This window comes from Schistocerca piceifrons, chromosome 2, assembly GCF_021461385.2.
Source record: "Schistocerca piceifrons isolate TAMUIC-IGC-003096 chromosome 2, iqSchPice1.1, whole genome shotgun sequence".
Taxonomy (NCBI): Eukaryota; Metazoa; Arthropoda; class Insecta; order Orthoptera; family Acrididae; genus Schistocerca; species Schistocerca piceifrons.
In genome coordinates this window covers 349,999,760-350,012,402 of record NC_060139.1, presented here as the reverse complement: position 1 = coordinate 350,012,402, position 12,643 = coordinate 349,999,760, and positions in this window count along the sequence as shown.

Sequence of the window (12,643 nt, the reverse complement as noted above, 5' to 3'; positions counted from 1 at the left end):
ATCATTTATTTATCTTTTCAGTTTTCACCAGCTGAAGACACCAGCGGAGAAACTATTTATTCGTGGTTAGTTGCTTGGCAGCAGTTTCCGGTAGCTACGTTGTGAAGAATTTAGAGCTTGTGTCGAACGGGTAAGAACACATAAAGTACAGGAACATCATCAAAATGTGTTTATCATTTAAATATTATTAATATCGCTAGAAATTACCACTACTACACTATCGTCTCGTAACTATGGGAAAGTGTTTTGTCCAGCCCATGCCTTGTTTCATGTAGTGTGAGTCTTTCGTGTATCAGTGTGTTATCCTTTTGTCGTATTAGACTTCTTTTTCCACGTTTCAGTCTTACATTCATTTTATGGGTTTGGTGTTTCTTTGTGATGTTCTGCTAAACTAGAGATCGCGCCTTTCCGTCTTATCGAGAGCCTTCGGCCAAACGTTATTATTCATTCGAGTGTGTTGTTAAATTTCGAAATGTATGAGGATTTGCTTTCTTCTTATATACGGTTCTTCCGTTGTTTTTTTCCTTATGTCTCAGATGGAGGATTTCTACGCGAGATACAGATCACGCTGTTAATAAGTAAAGCAAATGTTTCTTTGGCACATCATGTTTGGGTCTGGTGTATACATTTATCCGATTGTTCTCTTCTTTCCGTGTGTGTGTTGTGGGATGTATGTGTGTGTGCATGTAGATGAAACGAATCCTTGCCTATACCGTACCGAGGCTTTTCCCACGCGTTAGCTAATAGTTATTGAAATCGTTGCTGTCATACAAACCATATCAAACATTTCTTTGGTACCGTTATTCCTAATGATTGAAGTTACTTGTGATTCTATTAGTGAATAAATGTTAAAAGTTTTTGAATTGTGTTCTTATCGCTACTTGTGCAACCCATCCAATTTCAGAGGAACCTGTTTTGACCATTTGGTTTCCTAATATTTTATGGGGTGTTAATATGAAACTTTTATTCTGAATTTTATAAACTGCTAGTCAGAGAGGTAATATCCCAGTGTTTCAATACAGTCTAAATTGATTTAATTACTAATCAACTCATAAACTTAAACGAGCAATCTGCCAATTCGGCTAGGATGTGTAGTTGGAATACGAGTGGGTACCGTTCTGCAGTAATTTTTCAAACGACATCCGTCAGTTGGGTTAATATTTCATGACCCACTATATCGGCTGAATCAGTTCGGTAAAAACAAATGTTATGCAAAATTAAATAGAATCACTGTAGGCTGTCTTCCTCTTGGCGTCGACTACCAGTTTTTAACTTCTAAAATCCTATAGATTGATGTTGCATGGCTTTCGGCTGTGCCTGTATCAGTAACAATCCACATTTCAAAGATCCTTTTAGAAAAGAACAGGCATTAGCATCGCGTCTTTAATTTATTTACTTTTTTTGGTAGGTTGGTACTCGTCAATGGTCTTCACTGCTTAGAAGATCTTTTACCAGAAGAAATTTATTAGGTAGGGTCCGAGATGGGAAGTCAGTGATTAGTTTTAACAATGGGTTGATCCTGTAACTGAAGCGGTAGGATATCTCGTAAGATCTGAGTGGTATGGTACAGGGCCAATAAAAGTATATAAAGTGTTAACAACTATATATTAATATTACGTGCTCAAAACAAAAAAAAATAGTAGCGCTTAATGTTGAAGCTTTTATATTTCTCGATAAAGTTCCTTGCACGGTGAAATAAATAAATATTAGAGCTCACCACCACTAGAGTAATTTGGACAGGCATTTGGCTACTTTTCCTTATGTACTACCGATAAATGCAATCAGCATAACAACTTAAATGCCTCACGGCAATAGATAACGAATTCCAAAATTTTAAAAAATTCATGGTCTTCTGGCAAATCAGCCCTCAAAATTATACTTAACATACATAGAATGTCAGACTGGAATATAGGCGAGACGCACTGAGGATAAAAAACTAATGTTATATCACAATTCGCTTACAACTTCCTGATTCAAATTAGGAACTGAAACCTACAAAAAATGTTCAAAATTCAAATGTGTCAGCTCTTAAGGGACCAAACTGCAGGGGTCATTGGTCCCTAGACTTAAACACTACTTACACTTACTTAAACTAACATATGCTAAGAACAACACAAACACCCATGCCCTGCCTCAAAATTTATTTTAGTTTTTTGGTTCAAATGGCTCTGAGCACTATGGGACTTAACATCTAAGGTCATCAGTCCCCTAGAAGTTAAAATTAATTAAACCTAACTAACCTAAGGACATCACACACATCCATGACCGAGGCAGGATTAGAATCTGCGAACGTTGCGGTCGTGCGGTTCCAGACTGAAGCGCCTAGAACCATTCGGCCACACCGGCCGGCTGTACTTTTTTCATCTAAAAGAAACCCCCATACATGGCGGCGTAGAATTTTTGCTTAGAAAAGGCGCCTTTGACCAAAAAAAACAAAAAATGTGGAATAAACTGCATGCCGCTAAACGGGTTATTATACCTTAGTCATTTACGTTGAACACTCTCTGGCATAACATTAATAAATCGGGTCAAATGCCTTGGGTAACGAGCAAAAATTGTTTTAATAATAAGAAACTCTTGATGATAAATTAAAAGTAAAAGATCGACAGTTAACGTTGCTGAACGGCCATGAACGGTAAATACAAAATTCTTATTTTAACTTTCGTTCACTAAGGGAACAGAAGATAGAACAAAAGATAAGAACAGAATAGTGGCCACATTACAAAGGGCCAAGTTGTCCCAAAATGGGGCTCAAGTCCTCAAACGCTACAATAGAAGCGCACAAATTTCATAGCTGACCGGCTGCTAAGAAACTGAATAGTTTGTTCCGAATTAGTTGTCAACTGTAGTGCCTGTTACTACTCACATAGGACTATGCAGCGAGGCCCCCTTCCTATCTTCTTTAGGATGTTTGTACAATAATGATAATAATCCTATCCTACCTTGCAACATACGAAATTATATTAGTAAAGTTTCCACTAACACGGGTACACACATAGAAATCAACTTGACAACGTAGACAACGACATAAAATGCAAATTTTAAAACAAATCTCTTAAGAGCACAGCTCACTAAAAGAATAGCAATGTGAGACACGAAGTTTGCATGAGCACCAACAGGCTACCCATCTTCAATAACTATGGTTACTGTTCACCTGGTGCAGTTGACAATAAAATTCAGAAAAAGACACACACACGCAGAAATTCACGCTGCGAACTCAAATTGGCCACAAACAGCCCAGTGCAGTTAATTGACGAGTGCACATTTTCCCAGTAGTAGGCAAGGCATACAGAACACACTTGCAACCCGCGACATAACCAAAATGACAGGGACCTCAGGATTAATAAGTTAAAAACGCTGTGGATATGCTCATCGTAAACATTCTAACAGCTCTCAGATGAGAAGAGATTCGAAGCCAGGTACCCGTCTGTCAAAATCGTTGAGTGGCTAGCGCGAATTCCGACAGGAGTGAAAGCACCAACATCCAGAGGACCTAGTAAATTACATTTAAACACAGTCCACCCCATTATGAAGCCACCATCAGCTTGCACGATGCCTTGTTGACAACTTGGTTCCATTGCTTTGTAGGATATGCGCCCTACTCGAACCCTACCATCAGCTCTTACCAACTAAAATGAAGACTCATCTAACCAAGCCAATATTTTGCAATCGTCTACAGTTCAAGCAATACAGTAGCGAGCTTTGGAGAGTCACTGCAGGAGATGTCATGCCGTCAACAAAGGCACTCGAGTGGGTCGTCTGCTGCCATAGCCCATTATCGAGAAATTTCGCCTCACTGACCTAACGGATACGTTCACCGTATGTCCTTCACTGATTTATGCCGTTATTTCACGCTGTGTTGCTTGTCTGTTAGCACTGACAACTCTACGCAAACGCCGTTACTCTCGCTCGTTAAGTGAAAGCCGTCTGCCCTGCTTGGTACGCGGTAAGACGTAATGCTTGAAATCTGCTATCCTCGGCACATTCTTGACGCTGTGGATCTCGAAATACCGAATTCACTAACAAATTTTGAAACGGAATGTCCCATGCTTCTAGCTCCAACACCATCCTGCTTTCAAACACTGTCAGTTCCCATTGTGCGGCCACAATCATGTGGGAAACCGTTTCACACGTATCTCTTGAGTACGGAAGACAATTCCCTCAATGCAGTGCCGTTTCATAGCTTGTGTACGCGATAATACCGCCATCTGTGTGTAAGTATATCGCTATGCCATGACTTTTGTCACCTCAGTGCATATCGCCGCTTGGTGCGACATCGTTGATCCTTTGTGGAAGAACATCCACCTGTTACCCAGCAGCGGAGCAAAGTCATTCCCGCAGAGCGGTTGCTATCACTTTCACACGCACGCGGCTCATGTATGGCTTACACATGGGTCAGTAGAAAATTATGGGAACTGGGTGTTAAGGGCAGGGTGTCCTTATAGTAGCCTCGGCGATGGACGAAATCTGTTCCTGTGGGCCGCAGACTAATGTGTGTAACTTGAGTGTACACATCTCTATGCTCACTGCCTGGGATGTATGGGATCCGTCGTGAGGGATTTGATTTCTGAACAGTGCTGTACCGGTAGAGTGGAGTAGTCTTAACATCTGTTAATTTTCTTTTTTTTTATTTAAATCTTATGGGACTTAATTGCTAAGGTCATGAGTCCCTAAGCTTACACACTACTTAACCTAAATTATCGTAAGGACAAACACACACACCCATGCCCGAGGGAGGACTCGCACCTCCGCCGGGACCAGCCGCACAGTCCATGACTGCAGCGCTTGAGACGGCTAATCCCACGCGGCATGTGTTAATTGCTTTTTGCATTATCATACATGTGAAATATCTTGTTGCAGCTGGGCGTATGTTGTGGGTGAAGAACTAATTTAGGTCAATTTTGTGGTTTGAAACTGCCTGGCAGATTGAAACTGTGTGGCGGACCTTTGCTTTCGCGGGCAAGTGCTCTACCAACTGAGCTACCCAATCACGACTCACGACCTGTCGTCACAGCTTTACTTCTGCCAGTACCTCGTCTCCTACCTTCCAAACTTTACAGAAGCTCTCCTGTGAACCTTGCAGAACTAGAACTCCTGAAAGAAAGAATATTGCGGAGACATGGCTTAGCCACAGCCTGTGGGATGTTTCCAGAATGAGATTTTCACTCTGCAGCGGAGTGTGCGCTGATATGAAACATCCTGGTAGATTAAAACTGTGTGCTGGACCGAGACTAGAACTCGGGACCTCGGCAGTTTTGTGGTTTGCAGAAACCAACGTTCAGGCGAACAATGTCATTTGAATGTAAATTTGCTTGTCAGATTTTATAAAGCAGGAAAAGCAGGGTATCACTAGGTACCCTAAACTTTAGTTCATGTAGATTATTTTCAGTGATCAAAAAGTTTGCAAATTAATGTTATTCAGTTCCCTTACATATTCAACTACATCAAACCAGTCTCTGGACTAAGGGCCCCAACAACAACAACATATTCAAAAACATGATACTACACCAGTTTCAGCTTAAAATAATTGATAGTACTATAAAAACAGTAAACCTAGTAAGATACAAAAAAAACTGTTTCGCTCCACCCAGGGGGTAAAACATAGGACGCATTTAAATGAATGCATATTCTCAAATACACTACCAAATATTATGGCAAATCTTTTTTAAGTACCAAAATATGTTTTAACAGTTCTGAACTTTTGAAGACTTCAAAGTATTACACTGATACAAGAAAAATTGTCATAATTTAAAAAAAAACTAAAAACACAGTTTATTAATGACAGAAATCACAGACGAAATAATTGTCTTCTTATTGAACACTGCGACAGTGTTGATGAGCCCAGACAAGGCAAGATAGACGCTGTTTCACCCCTGCTGATGGAGTCGAAGAATCTTTTTTTTTTTCTTTAGCTTTTATGAGTTTTCCAACTGCTGTTCAATGCTTACTCGCCTTTTGATTCTTCCTCGTAAAAAGCTTTCATTTGCAGTTTTTCTTTTCTCCTTTATCTTCTCTGGCTATTTCTTCAATTTCCAAATCATTTTTGTATTGAGAGGAAGTCAATATTATTGCCTTGGCGTTTCTCCTATGGTGATTTTATTTGCACTTTGTACCAAGCCAACTTTCAGAAAATGTGCATAACACAAACATTGAAATCCACAGGAAAATATGCTTAATCGAAATAGCTACTTCACAACGTTTTATCAGATAATTTTTACTTGAAGACACGGTTCCAAGAAGCACCAACATTGAAGAAAATTTCAGCAAACCCCTTAAAATATCTAGAAGGTAACGTACCAAGCGATCACAAATGGTGGTTGGTAGTCGTTCTGAGTGACTGATGGCACTACTCAGAGAAATCGGAAAAAATGAACTTTCACAGACAACAGATAAACAGTTGTTATATTATATAAATTTTAATGCAGTTACTAAAATTATAGAGAATTTTCTCGTCGTGAATGTGAACGAATTTTTTCACAATAAAACCAACGTTACTAAAGAACTATTCTAGAACGTCTCAAAGACTATAGTTTGTCTCTCCGTTCATGAACTCACAATAAACTACAGCGATGCTGCGATGTAGAAGTTGCATTTTTCAGGAAAGACACCTGAAAGGACGTCGGGTGTGGCCATTTTTCCATTTTCAGTATTTCTCAAGAGTCATACCAACCGTATGTAATACCACAGCAGAGCGGATAGCGGTAGTGAGTTTCAGGCTGAACTGTAGTGAGCCGACACTTTACGGACACAATAAGAACTGCCATTATCGAAGAAATGAACAAAATTCTACTGCGTATTTTGCCTCTTTCCCAGAAAACGGGCTCACTTTCGCATACAAATCAGGAAACTATACAGCTGAAGACGATTAAATAGCGGAGAATCGAATAATATAATGAGTCATTCTATTGATGCGAAATATGTGTCACAGTAAATGCACAATATTTCCTGCAAAGAAAGGTCATTATAGACCTGTCCTGTATTTCACTGCTACATATTGGAATTGTGCCGTTCTAATGTCACTTCATCCCTGCTGTTATTTATGAGTTGTGTCATATTTACCAAGCCAGATTACTGGCTGTCATATGAATGCTATTAATGAACTTTATTTTTTACAAACAAAAGTTCTGCCAATTAATTCTGTAGTACACAACTTAACTGCAGAGTAATATAATAACAATGCTGAGGTTCTATAGTAGTAGCTCGTAATCTTACCCTATGTAAGGATTATTTCTACAGGTGTTCTGGTATTTTAAGTACAGACATATTAGTTAATTATCTTTTCTGAATAGTGGTATTTCATCTTATTTAATTTGTGTGCGTGTTTCTTACTTGTTCGATGTGTTGTGTCACATTTTTGCATGAGCTTTATACCATAAAATTAAAAATATTTGTTGCAGTCAGAAGTAACTGGAAGAAAATTTCGGTCATTCTGATTGACACAGTAATGAGTTCTGTTTAAGTAATCGTGAGCGACGACACTGGTATTTATTTTAGATTCAGCGGTTTGCTACTGAAATATTTTGAGATCACGGTTGGCTCTTGTTTCGTTTTTAAGAAGACATGTTCCCAGTAGAATATACGTGTTTTCACGCGTTATTACTGTTGTTAGAATAACTAACTGGTTACGTAGCACTGTTGTGCAATAGCGAGATAAGAACATAGTTCCTCCTTTTATACATATCGACATTATAAATGATTTCGAAAATTCCCTGTGTGGCTCTCGCTGTTCCGGTTGTACGCAGTAGCGCAATTTTATTTTAATTTTTTACTTTTTCTTCTTCAGCGAGGCATAATAATTTCTTCGATCTTTTAGATTTACATACACGTGGTCTAGAACACACAGCCGACTGTGGTAGGATGTTCACACACAATTTCTCAAAATCCCTCCAGTCTTTGATTTCTGCAAAAAGTGAGGATGACATTAACAGAAATGATGACGATAATTTAACGTGGGTAATGAATCTTCCAGCTCCTGAAGTCAAACAAATTCTCTAGCTCTGGGCAGCAAGACTCCTATCGTGAAGTTTAGCGGAAGCCTATAGACACTGACTTACTGTTTATTGCGCACAGCTTACGTAATCAAGCAGAAGAAAAATGGTTTCAAACAGGCTGATACATAGAGCTTAAACTGTTTAGAAAAGGTTCGTTTCGATTCCAGAACCAGATATTTAAGGAAGGTATTCCAGTAGAACGTCTGTAGTCTATAGAGAATGTTATACTAGCTATCGATCTCTAAGAAAAGGAAACTCGGAGATAATCATCAAAAGGTGTTTTCTATGACTCTGGTTTCTTTCTTTGGTGCTAAACAGATAAAATAGGCGTAGTCCTACACGTACAAGTTATTTACAAGATATTCAATATATTTTCCGAAGAGCTGGTAAAAAGACATTCTGCACGCAACAAACTACACTGCATTCACATTGGTCAGTCAACACGATTTCACAACGCTACACACACTTAATACAGCGACTTCGACAGGTCTGGTGCTGTCGAAAACATTCCCATAAACAAACATACAATCAAGGTAGATGAATCGAAAACTGCAGTCTATGAATCTATTTCCTATGGTTCTGTCATTAAAGAAGGCTTTGAGGCCGAAATGTCCAATAACTTCAACCGGAACAGCGGCTGCACCATCTGGGTTGCATGGAAGAGGGTGTTTCATGCTGAAAGGCTACAGAGAAAAATAGTATCCACCTTGAAACGAAATTTGCATTAGTACTAATGATTATCATAGACATAACCTCTGTTAAGATATGGAAGTTCCATGACTTCGAGACGGCTCCACGATATAATCTGGCCCACTAAACGGTGCTGTGTTGTCCTGCCCTCCATCTTTTTGAAATCCCGCCACCTGCCTTGTATAGCGCTGCTGTCAAAGAGCCGCTCTCTGGTAATTGTTTTCGCGACCTGAGACGTGCAGCGGCTGGGAATTCGGCTCGTCTCGAGTGATGTGGAGAAGCGCGGAAGTAACTACAAATATGGGCCGCCTCTCGAGGTTGTAGTGACAGCTTTTCCTCGTACACTGGACTCGAATTTGGGAGGACGACGGTTCAAACCCACGTTCGGCTTTTCTGATTTAGGTTTTCCGTGATTTCCCTAAATCGTTTCAGGCAAACGTCGGGATGGTTCTTTGAAAAGGTACAGCTGGCTTTCTTCCCCATTCTTCCCTAATCAGATGGGACCGATGACCTCGCTGTTTCGTCCACTCCCACAACTCAACCATCCAACCATTTTCTCATTGTATCGTCGAGGCGTGTAGTCATGTATTGAGATGTTGCAGTGACAGGCTTTCCATCGAGCCGCCGTGGACAGTACAGTGGAGTTGCGTACTGTTTGGTATTCTTCCATGTAGCTGAGGTGCTTCAAATACGAGAACTATTCGGAACGTGAGGTCCGATCGGCCAGGAAATGGAAACCACCGTGAAACTCAAAAATGTTTTATTTACAGCAGTTAGCTGCAAGCTCCAGTTAATTCTCGGCATAGTCACCGCTCCGACTAAGACATTTGTCGTAGCGTTGTACCGACTTTCCAATATCCTCGTTATAGAAGGCAGCCGACTGTGCTTGTCGCCAATTCTCTATGCTGGTCTGCAGCTCGTTGTCTGTACTAAAATCTTTTTTCATGGCCAGCGGTTTATGTGAGCAGAGACGAAACTCAGAGTGAACAAATTACGGGCTGTATTATGTGTGACCAAACACTTTCCAATCGGAAACGCTGCAGGAGCATCTTCATTGTCCCTGTAAAGTACGGCCTAGAACTGCCATCAAGAAGGAAACGCATGACCATTGTGTTATACGGGTTGCATGATATCAGGCAAAATCTCTCACCAGGCCCGCATACTTGGCGGGAGACACCATTTTCTAGGTACAATTATGTGGTCACTGCGCTCTCAGAACTGAAAAGGGTGACGTGACGCGATCGATGGGAATACTAGAGACACTGCCTAACACATATGCGCAAAGCTTCATTGGACGTTCAATGTGCTTTCCATATCGTGCTCGACCAGGCCTTACTTCCCGAATTGGCCTCGTTCTTTGGTCCCGTTGGCTTGTAGTGGAGACTCGTTCGTCGGATGTTGAAAGCATCAGATTAAATTCGTACCTTCCGCAATCTACAGTAAAAGTCGCTTCTTGTAGGGACAGGCAAGCTGACGTCTCCATCTTCGCAGAGGGTGTACTGTGCCTTTATCTTCCTAATCTATCATGAATCACATGTTCTGAGATGCGTTGGCTCCAACGCTAGTGGTTTAGTCAACGACGCGATGTTATAGATTAAGCATACTTGTTGTGTTTGTTTGGTGTGTGACTCTAGTGCAGAAAAAGTTTTTTGATTTGTGTCGGTCTCACGTTTTGCGTTAGTGAGCGTGTGTGTTGCCGGGTGGTTTTGGCACCATGCCAAGTCAGATTTTTTTGATCGGTTGGTGATGTTTCCACCGTGACATACCGTTCCTAGAGGGATAATTTCGTTCTCCATAGGTGAGAAACATTTGGTGGTTTAACTTGCAGCAATCGTTCCGCAGTCCCTTTAAAATCATGAGTTCGATTTTCATAATTGTGGTTGCAATGATTTGGGTCACGTACAACGAAACAGGCATAGTGTTACGTAGATCCTAAGCTTTTGAATTGTTTCTCTCGGATGTCATATTGCTTGGTAACGTATTCTGAAACGTGAAAGTACTGGCTAGCCTCAGTCACATTTAACACTTCTGAATTAAAGACCTTTTGTAGAAGAAATGGGTACATTCACTCGAATGTGGTAAATGACTCGCATTTGTTCGTTCCGTGCCGCGCGGGGTAGCCGCGCTGTCTGGCCCCTTGTCAGGGTACGCGCGGCTACCCCCGTTGAAGGTTCGAGTCCTCTTTGGGGCATGGGTGTGTGTGCTGTCCGTAGCGTAAGTTAGTTTCATTAAGATTAAGTATTGTGTAAGGCTAGGGACCGATGACATCAGCATTTTGGTTCCATAGGAACTTACAACAATTTCCACATGTTGTCCGTTCCGCATCGGATACAAGTTGTAGTTCATGTCATAGCAGGGCCAAAAGTCTATTGATGAAGATTTGTCATTTTCAGAGAGAAGTCAAATATTTTCGTCCAACTTATTACGCGAAAACACGAAACGTCTAACTCACGACTATGAGGTTGCACTACGTTTTACGAATGACCCACAGAAGCATTTCGGATACTTCCAAGTATTGATCACATGTGTGTTTTTGACTGAAACTGACCTTATGATTTCTATATCTGATACAGCAAGTTACTAGTGTCTTTTTCTGAGAAAAGTCGTTTTTATCGTCGCGACAAGTTGTTTCCACCTAACAGCATACATTGTTCTGGTTTCCCCCGAGTCTGTAATGCTTTTAAATGAGAGGAATCAGATGTTACGAAAATACCCTATCTGTAAATTTACTATACCATGGTTAACGTCCCTAAGTATTGCATTACCAGAGTTCTTATAAACGGTGTTGGTGACTTCCGCCGGGTACCAAAGAACACCAGTGCAGAAACAAGGAAAAATAAATTAGAGTGCCTCCAGTCACCAAAAATATTCCAAGCATTATTAACACCTCCTACGGCTCTGTAATAAATTTGCTCCCACAAATGGACGTTATCGGTGATTTACGTCAGGAATGAGTCGCTCCAGACGCTGTTCCTGACAAGCCATTAGCCAGGCTTAGCACGCGACGATGCTCTGGGCAAACGGCGCACCGGGGGCACTCCAGAAAATTGGAAAGCTCTTTCGCTGTAATAGAGAGCCATCGGAAATCACTGTGCTGTAACGGTAACTGCTTGATTTTCCATTACTCGCTTATCGCACTAGAACGCTACTCCACCAAATGAAAGACTTCCATTTGACAGCACAGCAATGAAAGTGCAGCGCTGTGATATGTCTGAAACATAAGCTTACGTATCAGAGAACCGGCAGATCGATTATCTCACCGAAACATATTCTGTCACGTACTGCCGTACGGTGACTGTAAGCATGTTTTTCAATACCGAAATACATGTGAAAGTCTCTGCGTCAAGGAGCAACCAAATCACTAAAGGAAATGGTGACATGTACAACTGTTGACTTTGTATTTTGGCAGCCTAGGCATGGTTTTTCCTAATATATTTCTTTCGTTTTTAATATTTGGATACAGAAACTGTCCATAGCTCTTATTTTTCCAGTGGTATGATGGAGTTCTCCTTTCCTGTTGTTTCCCAACTACTCACTTTATTTCAGCACAATTGCTGCCTCCTTCATCATCAACGATATGCTTGATGAAATTTTACCATGGATTGATTCTAAGTTTCTAATTTCCTCCTTTCTGTGAAGTATGAAAGGTAGGTGACGACGTACTGGCAGAACTGAAGCTGTGAGAAGAGGTCGTGAGTCGTGCTTGAGTAGCTCATTTGGTAGAGCACTTGCCCGTGGAAGGCGAAAGTCCCGAGTTCGAGTTTCGGTTCAGCACATAGTTTTAATCTGCCAGGAGGTTTCATATCAGCGCATCCTCCGCTGCAGAGTGAAAATATCATTCTTGAAGCCTACACCTGTCTGTTCACTTTTCAACAGGCTTGAAATAACACTTTTTTTTGTCATCAGTCTTCTGTTTTGATACAGCCCATCATGAATTCTTATTCTGTGCTATCCTCTACATC